At 40.5% G+C, this 13,710-nt stretch overlaps 1 protein-coding gene across 5 annotated transcripts in view; it reads right to left on the reverse strand.

Moving 5' to 3' along the window:
* SORCS1 (sortilin related VPS10 domain containing receptor 1) overlaps window positions 1–13,710 on the reverse strand; it is a 598,052-nt gene that overhangs the window by 560,758 nt on the left and 23,584 nt on the right. The window lies entirely within an intron of this gene.

Below are 13,710 nucleotides of genomic sequence, written 5' to 3' on the forward strand. Positions count from 1 at the left end.
AGAATTTAGTTGCTGTGGGACGAAAGAACATAGAATAAATCCATCAGGCTCAAGCGAGAGCTGCCAGTTCCTTCAACGTTAAGAGAAATACAATGATTGGGCTCAATTGCTCACTGGCATAAAAAGAAGGGAGAAAAAAGAATGTACAAATAACTCTGTTGTTATCAAAGGCTGCACATGAGCCTGAACAATAACATAATTGCCTTTGTTCATTAGGGAGAAGCCAGGTGGAGACAGTTTAATGTATTAATTAGGAAAATATTTCACATGAGCATAATTAAAGTTTTTAATTTAACCCACTCTTTCCAATTTGTCATTTAATGTGAAAATGTGAGTGTGTTCTTGTCATCTTATATTCCAAAGGCGTCTTCAAAACAAACTTCTTCAAAGGAAGATCTTTAAGACCCTTTCCAACTGCTCTTCTAATTCTCCTTTCTCACTGCCCCTAATAACCTCTTTGATGCCTTGGATGAAATCTCTTTTACTTATTGATTTCAGTTACCCCATCACTCACTCTTTTGCTCTTGTTGGATTCTATGTGAGAGACCACTGAACATTTCTTTAACTTCGCAAAAGCTTTGCTTTGCTCAAGCAGTAGTTTCTGTGCTTGTTGATGTATGTTTATCCATTAGGAATGGAATCATGTTGCTCTGTGTTACAGAGGAGGATCCATCTCCTATAACTTGAGCAGACTTAACAATATCTTCAGCATGTCCAAGTTTTCTGTACATTCTAGAGAAAAAGAATGAACTACCAAGGAAGAAAAAAATGTTTCAGACAAAACAGAGGACCATCAAACTGGAGGGAATCACCACTTCACAGTCCTCATATTGAGACTTCATTGTGAGGTAAGAGAACCCAAACTTTCTCAAACCACCAGTAATGAGAAAATCTGGAAACCCTGAAAACCCAGACACTCAAGCGTCCTTACGGATAAAGGAAATTTAAAAAAAAAAAAAAGTTTTTCATCTTATGGCTGCTTTTCTTTGCAGAAGGAACAAGTGGACTCTGCTATCGAGTTACAAACTGCAGAGCAACTAATAATCAGCATTTCTCAAAATCAAGCTTCATCCTTCTAGTACCTTTAAAGTAGAAAACATACTTTCTTATTGAAGGAGTAACAGATGTTAAATAATTTTGAGAGGTAAATTATGTATTAAATGATTAATAAAAACCTTCCAAAATCTATCCAGAAGAGCGAAGGCTAGGAGTAACTTGTTAAGAGTTGTAACAGGAGTTCAGCATCTTAAAAACAGCCTCACGCAGCTGATGATAGCTTCTGCACAGCTGACGATAGCTTCTGCGCAGCAGACAGGCAATGAATGGGAGTGTAAAAATGTAGAGTCTTTAGGCTTAGAACCTCTCTAACATCTTTGACTCCCACTTTAGCCCTTACCCTACCTGAAGGTGAACAGATACCCCTACGGACGCTGGGTCCCAGAGCTCCTTCCTAACAGTAAGTTTTTTGTTGTTGTTTTTGTTTTTTAAATCTTAAAGACTAGATTTTTCTTTTAATTGGAATTTAAAAATACATAAATGGCTGGGTATGGTGGCTCACGCCTGCAATCCCAGCACTTTGGGAGGCTGAGTTGGCAGATGACCTGAGGTTGGGAGTTCTAGATCAGCCTGACCAACATGGAGAAACCCCATCTCTATTAAAATACAAAATTAGCTGGGTGTGGTGGTGCATGCCTGTAATCCCAGCTACTCCGGCGGCTGAGGCAGGAGAATTGCTTGAACCTGGGAGGCAGAGGTTGCAGTGAGCTGAGATTGAACCATTGCACTCCAGCCTGGGTAACAAGAGCTAAACTCCATCTCAAAATAAATAAATAAATAAATAAATAAAATACATAAATAAAATTTACTGTCTTAACCATTTTTCAGTGTACAATCCGGTGGTGGTAAGTACCTTCACAATATTGTGTAGCCATCACCACCATCTAGTCCAGAATGTTTCCATTATTCCCAAACAGAAACCCTGTTAAACAGTAACTCCACATTCCTGCCTCCTAATCTCCCGGTAACTTCTAGTCTACTTTGTCTTGACAAATTTGCCTACTCTATGGAACTCATATAAGTGAAAAGAGCTAGAATTTGAACTCATTTTTCTTTTTTTTAAATTTAAATTTAATTTTATTTTGAGATGGAGTCTTGCTCTGTCGCCAGGCTGGAGTGCAGTAGTGCAATCTCAGCTCACTACAACCTCTGCCTCCTGGGTTCAAGCGATTCTCCTGCCTCAGTCTTTGGAGTTGCTGGGAGTACAGGCACGTGCCACCACACCCAGATAATTTTTGTATATTTAGTAGAGATGGGGTTTCACCACTTGGCCAGGATGGTCTCCATCTCTTGCCCTCATGATCTTCCTGCCTCAGCCTCCCAAAGTGCTGGGATTACAGGAGTGCACCACTGTGCCTAGCCCTGAACTCACCTTTCAGTGCCTCCTGTTGCAAACACTACGTGTAGGTGTCCAGGCCCCATATACTCTTGCCTGCTCTTTATACTACCCGTCCTCAGTCCTTAGTTCTGAGCATCCCTGCCCTTTGGCTTCTTTTGCGTTTCTTTTCACGTCAGTCTCTGGTGTTGACCTAGACATTATTATCGGCATGTCCTCTTCCCAGGTCTCTTAATGAGATCTTTCACATCACATTTCTACCTTTACCTCTGACTCCACTCCTGTTCCTCCAAGTCCTACCTCTTTTTCCTAAAACAAATCTATCAACTATAGAACCTCCCTCAAAAACTGCTGCTCCCACAGTCTAGCTGCATACCCTCTCTTGGATGTTGCAGCATTTTGGACAAAACTCGCTCCCTTCTGGGCAGACACAGTGGCTCACACCTGTAATCCCAACACTCTGGGAGGCCAAGGAGGGCAGATCACCTGAGGTGAGGAATTCGAGACTAGCCTAGCCATGGTGAAACCCCATCTCTACTAAAAATACAAAATTCAGCCGCGTGTGGTAACAGGTGCCTGCAGTACCAGCTACTCAGGAGGCTGAGGCACGAGTCTCTTGAACCTGGGAGGTGGAAGTTGCAGTGAGCCTAGATTGCAGCATTGCACACTCCAGCCTGGGCCACAAAGCAAGACTGTCTCAAAAAATAAGTCTCTTTTTTATACTTTAGAATAATGCTTGGCAGAGTCTATGCTACACAGAGGATGCCATCATGAAAATCCTTTGTGACTGAGTTATTGTCAGTCCACTGAGATGGAAACTGAGCAGCTGAGACACAATGATGGTTGAGAAGAATCTTTTATCTTCCTTGTCCACTTTTTTCCTGCCCACTGTCCTCAGCCTCCTTCCAACGTGAACCACTGCTGCTGGCAAAAAAATAGAAAACCTGTATTCCATCAGTGTTTCTTTCTTTGGGAAGAAAGTAGCAAAGTAAAACCTAAAAAGTTAAACCTCTCAGACTCGACTCTGTAAGAATCTGTGATAATTCTCTTTTGCCTAGCATTTAATGGCTTCTAATACAGGTCAATTTCTCTTTCTCACCCTCTCTCCCTATCTCTCTCCCTGCTTCTCCTCTCCTTTCTCCTCTCTCTCGTTTTTCTCACCCATCATCCTTATCTCCTCAAGTCGGGTTTTACAAACTTCTGGCAATCTGATTATTTATTTCTACACCCAATCTTTACTTGTAAATGGACAACTTCACATTTTCTCCATCCAAACCTAACTATTGTTAAAAATTCAGTGACTGCCCCTTTTGTTTAGTACTATCCCATCCTCTCTGCTCTTAATTCCGGTGCCTGTTAATTTACACAACATACCGCTTAACTTTTAGATTAGTATTCTTTACTTCTAGACTGAAGCTCCTTGAAAACTGGAGTGACAATGTTATTTATACCGTGTACCCATCATGGTGGCGAGCAATCTTTAGCACACTAAGAGTAGACAGCAAATACTTGTTGCTTGATTCGGTAATTCAGTCACAGCTGGGCTGAAGTTTATCTCCGTACTGTCAATGAAATAAAGGGCTGGCTAAGCAAATTAATACTGTAAACACAGAGAATTTGGCCTATTTTAATGTGAAAATCAACACACTATTTTAAGCAGCACTTCCGTGCCTACTTCTATTCAAAGAATCAATGTGCTGATTGTGATTATTGTCTGTTTGTTCAAGCATTAACCAGATTCACTAAGATTACCGCGTTCGGCAGCCCCTTTGTTACTCTATGTGGACAACCATATTTCTGCTATTCTTCTTCTCCCATATTTCAAGAATATAATCAAGAAAAATGAGATCTTGGACAACTAACTCAATAGACACACAACCTTTTCCCTTCCCTTGAAACAACAATCACACTTTTAGAAGAGTCGGAGCAATTTTGCCTGGTCCCTCTTATCAGTGTGGGGACAAAAGGGACATTCACCTGCCGAAGGTTCAGTCTCTGGAATAAACTAGACAGGAGAAAAGACGTATAAATTTATTACATTCGTATTCACGGAGTCCCAGAAAATATGAGACTCAAAGAAAGGCCAGATTGGTTAAAGCATAAATAGCATTTTGAACTATAGAAATAAATAGAGGCTTGAAGGCTCCTGAAGACAGGCTATAAGAAGGTGAGGGGAGGAAGTGCCCTGTGAACAGAGGTTGTCTTATCATGCGGATAAAGGTTTTCAGGCAGCAGTCCTCCGACAAATAGGCTCCATGGACCTTTGGTCTCCTTTCCAGTAAGCTAATCTTTTGTTTGATATTATATGAGAGGTGGCAGGGTGGGTGGAAAAGATATTATAGTGAGGAGCCTCAAGACAATTGCACTCCTTCTGGAGAAACTTTCCTTACTCAGATAAGGGAACTTCAGAGGACGCCCCTCACTGTGTTTCGGGAGGGAAGGGTAGAATGCAGAAGGTCAGAAAGACCTTTATTCGAGGCTATTTCTAAAGCCTTTCAATATCCTTTATTTCAGGGTACTCAGGGTGCTGAAGCAGTACATTTGGGGGTATCATTTTCTGAGTCCCAACATCAGGTATAGAAGACATTTTTATAAGAGTTAGAAACCTAGGCTGCTGGAAGGCCTTGGTGGGGAAAACCCCGCCACTCAGCCTCACTACATTTCTTACTTTCTTCCCTTGTGTCTGTTTCACCAGGCTCGGCGCATGCATGTGACTGTGGGCACTTGGAGACAACTGTTGCAGTTTTCTAACCATCAGAACTTTCGAAATCTGCCAACCAAAAAAGCATCTAGCTGTAGCCTTGAAATGAAAGGAAGTCCAATAGATCCCCAGCTTTCAACTTGAGATTTTCTTCTGTCTTTTTCTGTCTCTCTAACAAACATAAATAGCTTATTCAAGCAATCCTTTACACTGTGTCAAAAGACTGCTGAAGGAAGAAAACATACAGAACTACAGCTTCCAACAAACTTTGCCACAAATTGCTGACATTTCTGTGTGAGTCAGAATTCTTCTCCCTATGCACTGCTACTGTTGCTATTACTACTAGTAGCAGTAGTGATGATAAAGGAGTCAGAGGGTCTTCCTGGCCCTGGGAAAAGTAACTGGCATATTTTCACTCTAATGGATTGGGGGCCAGGGAGAGTCAGAAACAGATGTCAGGAAGAACAAAATGAATTATATGGCCACGATTAATTCCATGAAGAAGTAACTATCATTTTACTACAAATATTTAACAAGTTTTTAAACTTTACACTTTTAACACCTACTGACCAGCCTTCCCTCTTTCCAACTCTGATTAAAGCGAATCATTTAAGACTCACATTCCATCATACCACAGCAGCTTACTGGACCACAGTGTGAGGATTGGGGAGGGATGAGAAATGGGACAAGTTAGCAGAGAGAAAGTCATGATTGTTCCCAGATACACTAGAGGGAACCCTGAGGGATTTTAAGGGGAGTGACACAATCAAATGCATCTTTCAAAAACTTAACTCTAGGTGCTCAGATGATGTCTTGGGCCCTTCACTGAATGCCTGTAGCTTTGCCTGTGATAAGAAACACACAAGGTAGAGATGCGGAAAGGAGAAAAAGGTGCCGTGCAAATGACACTCATGCTTTTCTGCGCATAAACATGTACAAATACATCTTGCCCATGAACTCCATGTGGGTGAGCATCTGCCCTGTTTACCACTGTGAACTCAGTGCTGAACCCAGGGCCTAACACATAGTAGGTGCTTCCTAAATATATATGAATTGAATTCAAATAGTCAAAAGGGGACTGTGGGAAATAACCAATATATGACACATAATCCTTTATTATGGTAAATAATTTTACCAAATAATTAAGGTAAGATCATTAGTGTCTTTTAATGATGTCCTTTCTAAAACAATTGGAAAGTTATTTACATTATTCACATATGTGCCTCTCTCCCCCATTGAAATATGAAGTCCAAAGGCTGAAGACTATCTTTATTTTCCCACATAGCACCGAGCACAGCACTTTGCACATAGCACGTGCAAAATTAAATGCACTAAAGTATAAAAATGGCCTATATCCTCTTCTCATTAAGCATTAAAGAGACAACAGTATCACACACACACATCAGGATTCCCTTCAACAAAGAAAAAATATACCCAGATAATTATGTGACCAAACATAACTTTAATTACATCAAGTAAACACAAGTTGTTGGAAAAATCATGAAAGCGCACTGACCAAGTTACCCTCCTTAACCAGCACCTGTCAATCCAGAAGGGTGCTCCTTAGAGAAGCTCTGATATAGAGCATACATTGGAAGTTTCCTAATGACTCCAGCTATCAGTGCATCTGATTAACGCTTTATTGTCCAGAAAGCAATTATGTCCAAGCATTATTCTCTAGTTTTCTAGAAGAAAGAGAATATTAAGATGAAACGACATAAATACCCAGTAAAGTGCCAGGCAGGTAGGGTACCCACAATACTAGAGAGCCATTGTTGCATTTCTGTTTCTTTTTAAAATTCTTATTAAAATCACATGTCCTTTCATAAAATAATCCCAGGTGATTTCTAGAATCAAAAGCCAGAAGACAGATTAGAGAAGCTACTAAAAGCAAAGAGGGAACAAAATACAGATATTACATATGGTTGTTATAGCAACTGAAAGCAGCCCCTGATCTTTCTCTCTTACTCTCTTCCACCCCTCACCATGATCCCGTTTTCAAATAAATTACCTCTAGTTTTTCTTTTAAGTTGTTCATCAAGATGAAAGGAAAAGCTGGCCACTGTTTAGTAGTAAAGACTGCAGTTGCAGAGAAAATTTTTAGGAAGAAGCAAAAGAATGAAAAGAAAAGATAAAATCAAGGAGACAACATCCAGAAATCCATTTATGCAAAACTTATGAGGACATTTTTCATCAAAGTTTTTTCATAGGAGTGATTTTGGAACCCATATGCAGGGGACAGGGCAAAAGTCCTGGTTTTCTTCACACAAGTGATCTGCTGAAATCTTAAAAACGAAAAGGAATGAGAGAACAGAGCTCAAACAACAGGTCTTTATTTTTCTGAGCCAAGTCAGGGATTCCACATAGCCTGTGACAAAAACAAAATGCATCACATTCAGATTGCATGCCATCAAAGCTTGAAAGCAGCAGGTTTTGCTAGACCAGTTTAGGCCTGTAACTGTTGGTGTCGGGAGGACACAAAACATACTTGTGTACTGCACTGTGTGATTGAATCATTTAGTTTTCTGGAATCATAAATGTTCAGTAGTAAAGAGTCTTGGAGACCTCAGAGTTTCCATGCAGAAAAAAATTGAGGCATAGAGAGGGAAAATGATTTGTCCAAAGTCACCACTGGTAAGCGAGGGGACCCAATTAACAATAACATCCAACACTTACAAGGTGCTTAGATACAGCAGATGCTGTTTTTCTTTTGTTTTGTTTTGAGACAGAGTTTCGCTCTTGTTGCCCAGGCTGGAGTGCAGCGGCACAATCTCCGCTCACTGCAACCTCCTCTTCCCAGGTTCAAGTGATTCTCCTGCCTCAGCTTCCCGAGTAGCTGGGATTACAGGCACCCACCACCACACCTGGATAATTTTTTTGTATTTTTAGTAGAGACGGGGTTTCACCATGCTGGCCAAGCTAGTCCTGAACTCCTGACCTCAGGTGATCCACCTGCCCCACCCTCCCAAACTACTGGGATTACAAGCGTGAGCCACAGCGCCCAGCCCAGCAGATGCTGTTTTAACTGCCTCACATATATCATTTGATCTTTATACCCACATTGATTATTAAGTCCAAGTTAAATAGGAGAATGGAGGCACAGGGAGGTGAAGCATCATGGCCAAGATCACCCAGCTAGTAAGCAGGAGTACGAGGTTTCAAGCATAGGCTATGTGACCTCCGGTTTCACATTCTTAGCTAATTCAGTCTACACTGACAGCCTCCCTGCACTCCAGCAAGCCTCCACTCCTTTCCCTGCTTCCTTTTACAAATTTAAGAGAACGAATCAGCTGCAGCTAACTCACTACCTGGGAACAAATTCCCTTCAAATCACTCTACCTTAGACAGATAAAGACCACAGTCCAGCCCCTAATCTAGTTAAAATCTTGCCCAGTATTCCATTTTGGAAAGGAAACGTTGCAGCAGCAGAAGAATCTGGGGCTCTGTAGTCATAAGGCTCCCCATGGGCCCTTTAACTGTTGGTTCCCTTAAAGGTATCCCTTATGTAGTTACCAGCCTGGAGACACAGCCATCACTCCTCTAGCCTGAAAACCAGGCACAAGAGAAGGCTGAGTGGTAGGAATGGCAGAGGATGAAGCAGACCTTAGGTATTACCTAGGCAGTAGGTGACACAGGTTCTGGAAGCATTCTGAGGCCAACTGTACTGATCCCACTAGGTCCCAGGCTTTTTTGCCCTAGAGGAGCAGTTTAATCCAATCTCATCCTGTCCTGGATGTCGGCATACAGTATACCATTCCTTCTGGCCAGACTCTGCTCCCTCTACTCCCCACGACCCAAATTTCAACTCCTTGAATTTTTTGACTGCCCTGCCAAGTTTAGGTTAAATCCCCTCGATACGTACTTTCCTAGAATGTATCAAGAGTGCTGCAATAGTGTCAGTTGCAAGAATATTCATAGCAAAAATATCTGGCCCAAAACTGAAAACTACTCAAGCATGCACCATTGAGAGAATGAGGCTGGGCGGAGTGGCTCCCACCTGTAATCCCAGCACTTTGGGAGGCCGAGGCGAGCAGATCACCTGAAGTCAGGACTTTGAGACTAGCCTGACCAACATTGAGAAACCCCGTCTTTTAAAAAAATACAAAATTAGCTGGGTGTAATAGCGTGAGCCTGTAATCCCAGCTACTCAGGTGGCTGAGGCAGGAGAATTGCTTGAACCCGGGACGTGGAGGTTGCGGTAAGCAGAGATGGCACCAAGCCAAGATTGCACCATTGCACTCCAGCCTGAGCAACAAGAGCGAAACTCCCAACTCAAAAAAAATTTTAATACTCCTATTTATTCTATGTCCTTTTTTATCTACTACATTCCAAGTTCCATGAAGGCAGAAGCCATGTGTATTCTGTTCATTACAGGATCTCTGGATCTCTGACACCTATTAGTATGTTCCTGAAATATAATAAGCCTTTTATATGTGGTAAATGAGTTATTGAGTGGATAAATTTCCATTTTTATCACAATAATCACAGCTAAAATAAATTCTCTTATATTTTCATTTCTGCAAATGGTATGGTGTCTAGCACATAGCAGGTGCTCAATTAATATTTTTAAATAAAAGAATAAATCCCCTATCTCCTAAATGATCTCTCCGCCCCTCAAACCCTTTCTGAATTTCATATCTAACCATTCTTATTTTCATGATTTTCCTTAGTTCATTCTTTACTTAAAATATTTATTGGCTCCCTACTGTCCATAAGAGAGACAATACTTGGTGACTAGGATCTTAACTATCTTTGCAGATTCATTGCTTATTATTCTTTATGAGGATCCATCTGTCCAAAGAGAATGTGTTTTCCTACTGCCTCCTTTCCATATTCAATTCCCCCCCGCTCCTATTTTTCCTCACTTGCTCCAACCCCAGTAATCTTATCTTCCAGTAATCTGCGCCCAAGACTGATGGCCTACACCACTCATCAAAATCTTTTAGCCATTCTTCTTTTAAAATAGGCAGACAGAGACATCGGTTCACATTCACATTTACATTTTATTTCTCATGTAGATTATTCACACTTTGAGGACAAAATATCTTCTTTCAGGCTTAGAAATTATTTTTAAGAGTAAAGATTTTCAGGGCAATTTAATTGTTCATGAGTGCACTTCAACATGTACAGAGCACATCTTAAAATTTTAGATTTCTCCCTGAAGCCATACAGCATATTTTGAGAGGGAAATATACATATATGCTAGGGCCCTGGGTAAGGGGAGCCTGAGTGCCTCTATGCGGCCCATGCTTTCTGCTGTCCTTCACTGTAGACTGACCTACATAAGCAGGCTGGAACAAGTGTCAATTGCTTCAAGATTTCATCCTGGGGACAAACATATGCCTTTGCTAAACTTTTCACTCTTTTCCTCTTCTCTAGCCATATAAGATGGAGTTTTGTGTGAGAAATTCCTCTGGTGTCAACCACATGAGGGTAAACAAAATCCATCTCCCCTGGCAAAGTTTCTCAATCTAATTTGTGTAATTACCTATCTCACTAATGATGCACTTGTTTACAGATTAAAGCTATGAATCTAAGCACAAAAACAAGATTAAATCTGATGAATTAAATTCCCATTTGCTTAAATCATCTGGATATTCTTTCTTTCTTTAAAAAGAAATTCCAGGTATAAAAGAAGGTAAGTCACTAGTCTTGGAAGGCCAGAAACATACTTTTTAAAAATAGGAACCAAGCTAGCAATAATAGGCAGAGATGTGCACTTAGTTTAGCTATGCTGTTACAGGACTGGCTTATTTGGAGAATCTGAAGAAAAAAAAATTCAAGACAAAATGCAATTTCCATTACTATTTATCCTTCTAAAAGCTTTCTTAAATGAAATAAAAACACTGGCACCTAGACCCTGCGATCTGGTCCTGAAATCAATTGGTGACTGAAGCAAGCTTCTGGCAAATTCTAGGGAATGCCAGGGAGATTGGGAAGAGAGAGGGGGAGAGAAGGAGAAAAGGAAAGACAGGGAAAAAACAGAGAGTAGATTCTTAAAGGTACAGTCAGGCCCTGACACATATACACAATCAGTAGAGATTGGTGAAGCCTGTATACATGAGGCAGTTTCATCACCAAATGACTGCTATGATGCTCCCCATATTTCACAAGACACAATGTAGCCAAGCCATATCATCTAGTCATTTGGCAAACTCTTCAGTGAACTATTTATAGTGATTGCACAGTTCTTTTCCAGAAACCTGGAGTGATCAATACGTAATAATAATAACCCAGACACAGCTAATAACTGGTTCATATTCAGCACCTCCACGCACCTGGCCAAGCACTAAGTGCTTCACGTATGTCCTGTCATTTGGCTGTCACCACACTCCTATGAAGTTGCTATTACCAATCCCATTTTGCATTTGGTGAGTTTGAGATCTAGAGTGTTTATATAATTTCTTAGAAGTCACCTGGCTAATAAAAAGTGGAGAAAGACTCAAACCCAGGTTCAGGGCCCCTAGTGATTCTCTAAAGCATGGTATTCCACTCTTCCATTAGAGCAAAGCTAACACTGCAACAGCATTCAAATTAATAAAATAAGCTCCATCTTGACCTCACAGCTAGTCATGTTTTCCAGTTATCTACCATTCAAAAAGAAAATACATGTGTATCTATGTTGATGTGAACATACATTAAATATCTCAAGTTTCAGCTACCAAACTTTCCTTGCAAAATCTGTGAAGCTGGGTTTACCACAACATCACAATTATTCCTACATATTGATTCCAGCAATACAGGGCTTCAAAGACTTCTAAAAGTATGCTATGTTAAAAGGTGTTAAAATTCAAACTTCTAATTTCATGACATATGCAGTTTTACTGTCAGCAATAATTCCACAATATCATTTTTGTGGTTCACTTCTTTGTGGTTGACTTGTAAGTGTTGAGTTTTCAAACAAATGAACAAACATTTGTTCTTATTGGCCCATGTTGTCACAGACTGAGCTAAAACTCCACATGTTTACTGTGAATGCCTATAATGTTTTTTGAGTAAAATGCATTCTACAACCTGCCTTCAGTAAAAAGTTCTTACATTATGGTTTTTGATGGCTGCATAATATTCCATGGTGTATATGTACCACATTTTCCCTATCCAGTCTGTCATCGTTGGGCATTTGGGTTGGTTCCAAACGATGAGTTCGCGTCCTTTGTAGGAACATGGATGAACCTGGAAACCATCATTCTCAGCAAACTGACACAAGAGCAGAAAATCAAACACCATATATTCTCACTCATAGGTGGGTGTTGAACAATAAGAACACATGGACACAGGGAGGGGAGCACTACACACTGGGGTCCGTTCGGGGGAAATGGGGGAGGGGCGGGGGGTGGGGAGGTGGGAAGAGATAGCATGGGGAGAAATGACAGATACAGGTGAGGGGACGGAAGGCAGCAAACCACACTGCCAAGTGTGTACCTATGCAACAATCTTGCATGTTCATCACATGTACCCCAAAACCTAAAATGCAATAAAAAAAAAATAAAAAAAAAGAAGTTCTTACATTATGAAGGCCAGTTGTCTTATCAACCCTTGTGATAAGGAATCAATATTATGTATATACTAATAATCAATATTATGTATATATATTCTTTTAAAAATATTATATATATATATATTCTTGTATATACCTATACATAGTCCTATAAGAAATTGCTTTCAAGACATCTATAGCTATAGGATCTCGAAACATCATTGATATCCCAACATCTAACATACACAGTAATTAATTTTGGCTGAGCATTGGACAAAATGCTTTACACGCATGATCTCTTGTAACATTCAAGTTAATCCTGTTAGTGGCCACAATATTAGTTTCATTTTATGAATGATGAAATGATTTTGGAAAAATTAAATGCCCTGTCCAATATTTCCCAATTAGTAAATGGCAGAACCAGGAATTCAAACCCAGTCTTCAACCACCGTATTACACTGCCAGCATTTTGAACGCTTTATGAAAAGCAAGGGCATCCACTCTCTGAAGTCCTTCACAGCCTATTTAATTCAGTCTCTACAGTCCCCAGATTTCTCATCTGTAAAATGAGGACACTGGAGAAGATGGCCTCAGAGATCTTTCTTCTTCCTAAGTAACCCAAGCTAACTACACTCTGTTACCAATATCAGACTAGTGGAAAAGTAAGGAATGAAAGTGTCTGGCAAAATCCCATGTGCGCTCAAGTGGAATTCACAACATTCTGGACTAAGCAACCCCTTGGGCAAAGTTTTATCTCGGTCACTTTTGTAGAGAGAAACTCCAGGGAGGGGAAGGGCACATACATGTTACATGATACTGAAACAAATCCAAATTATTATTGTCTCTCCCATGTAATAACAAAAACTTCAGCATTTCCTTCCAGAGCCTATTGTTAACAGTGTTCATACTCTCCAAGCTGAGAAAGTATGCAGTGAGCCCAGTGGGCATTATTGGACTATTTTTTAAAAAGGTGGTAGTTACGTTACACGGAGTTGCTCTGGGGCAGTGCTCAGATCACTGGCTCAAAACTGTTCCTTGCTCATTATCATGTAATAAAAGGAAGTTATTATTACTGTTCCTAGTCTGTGTGGATGCAGAAATCCCATGCAGAGTGCAGTGGTAACAGGCGTGGGGCAGAGG

Source organism: Saimiri boliviensis, chromosome 12 (assembly GCF_048565385.1).
Source record: "Saimiri boliviensis isolate mSaiBol1 chromosome 12, mSaiBol1.pri, whole genome shotgun sequence".
Taxonomy (NCBI): domain Eukaryota; kingdom Metazoa; phylum Chordata; class Mammalia; order Primates; family Cebidae; genus Saimiri; species Saimiri boliviensis.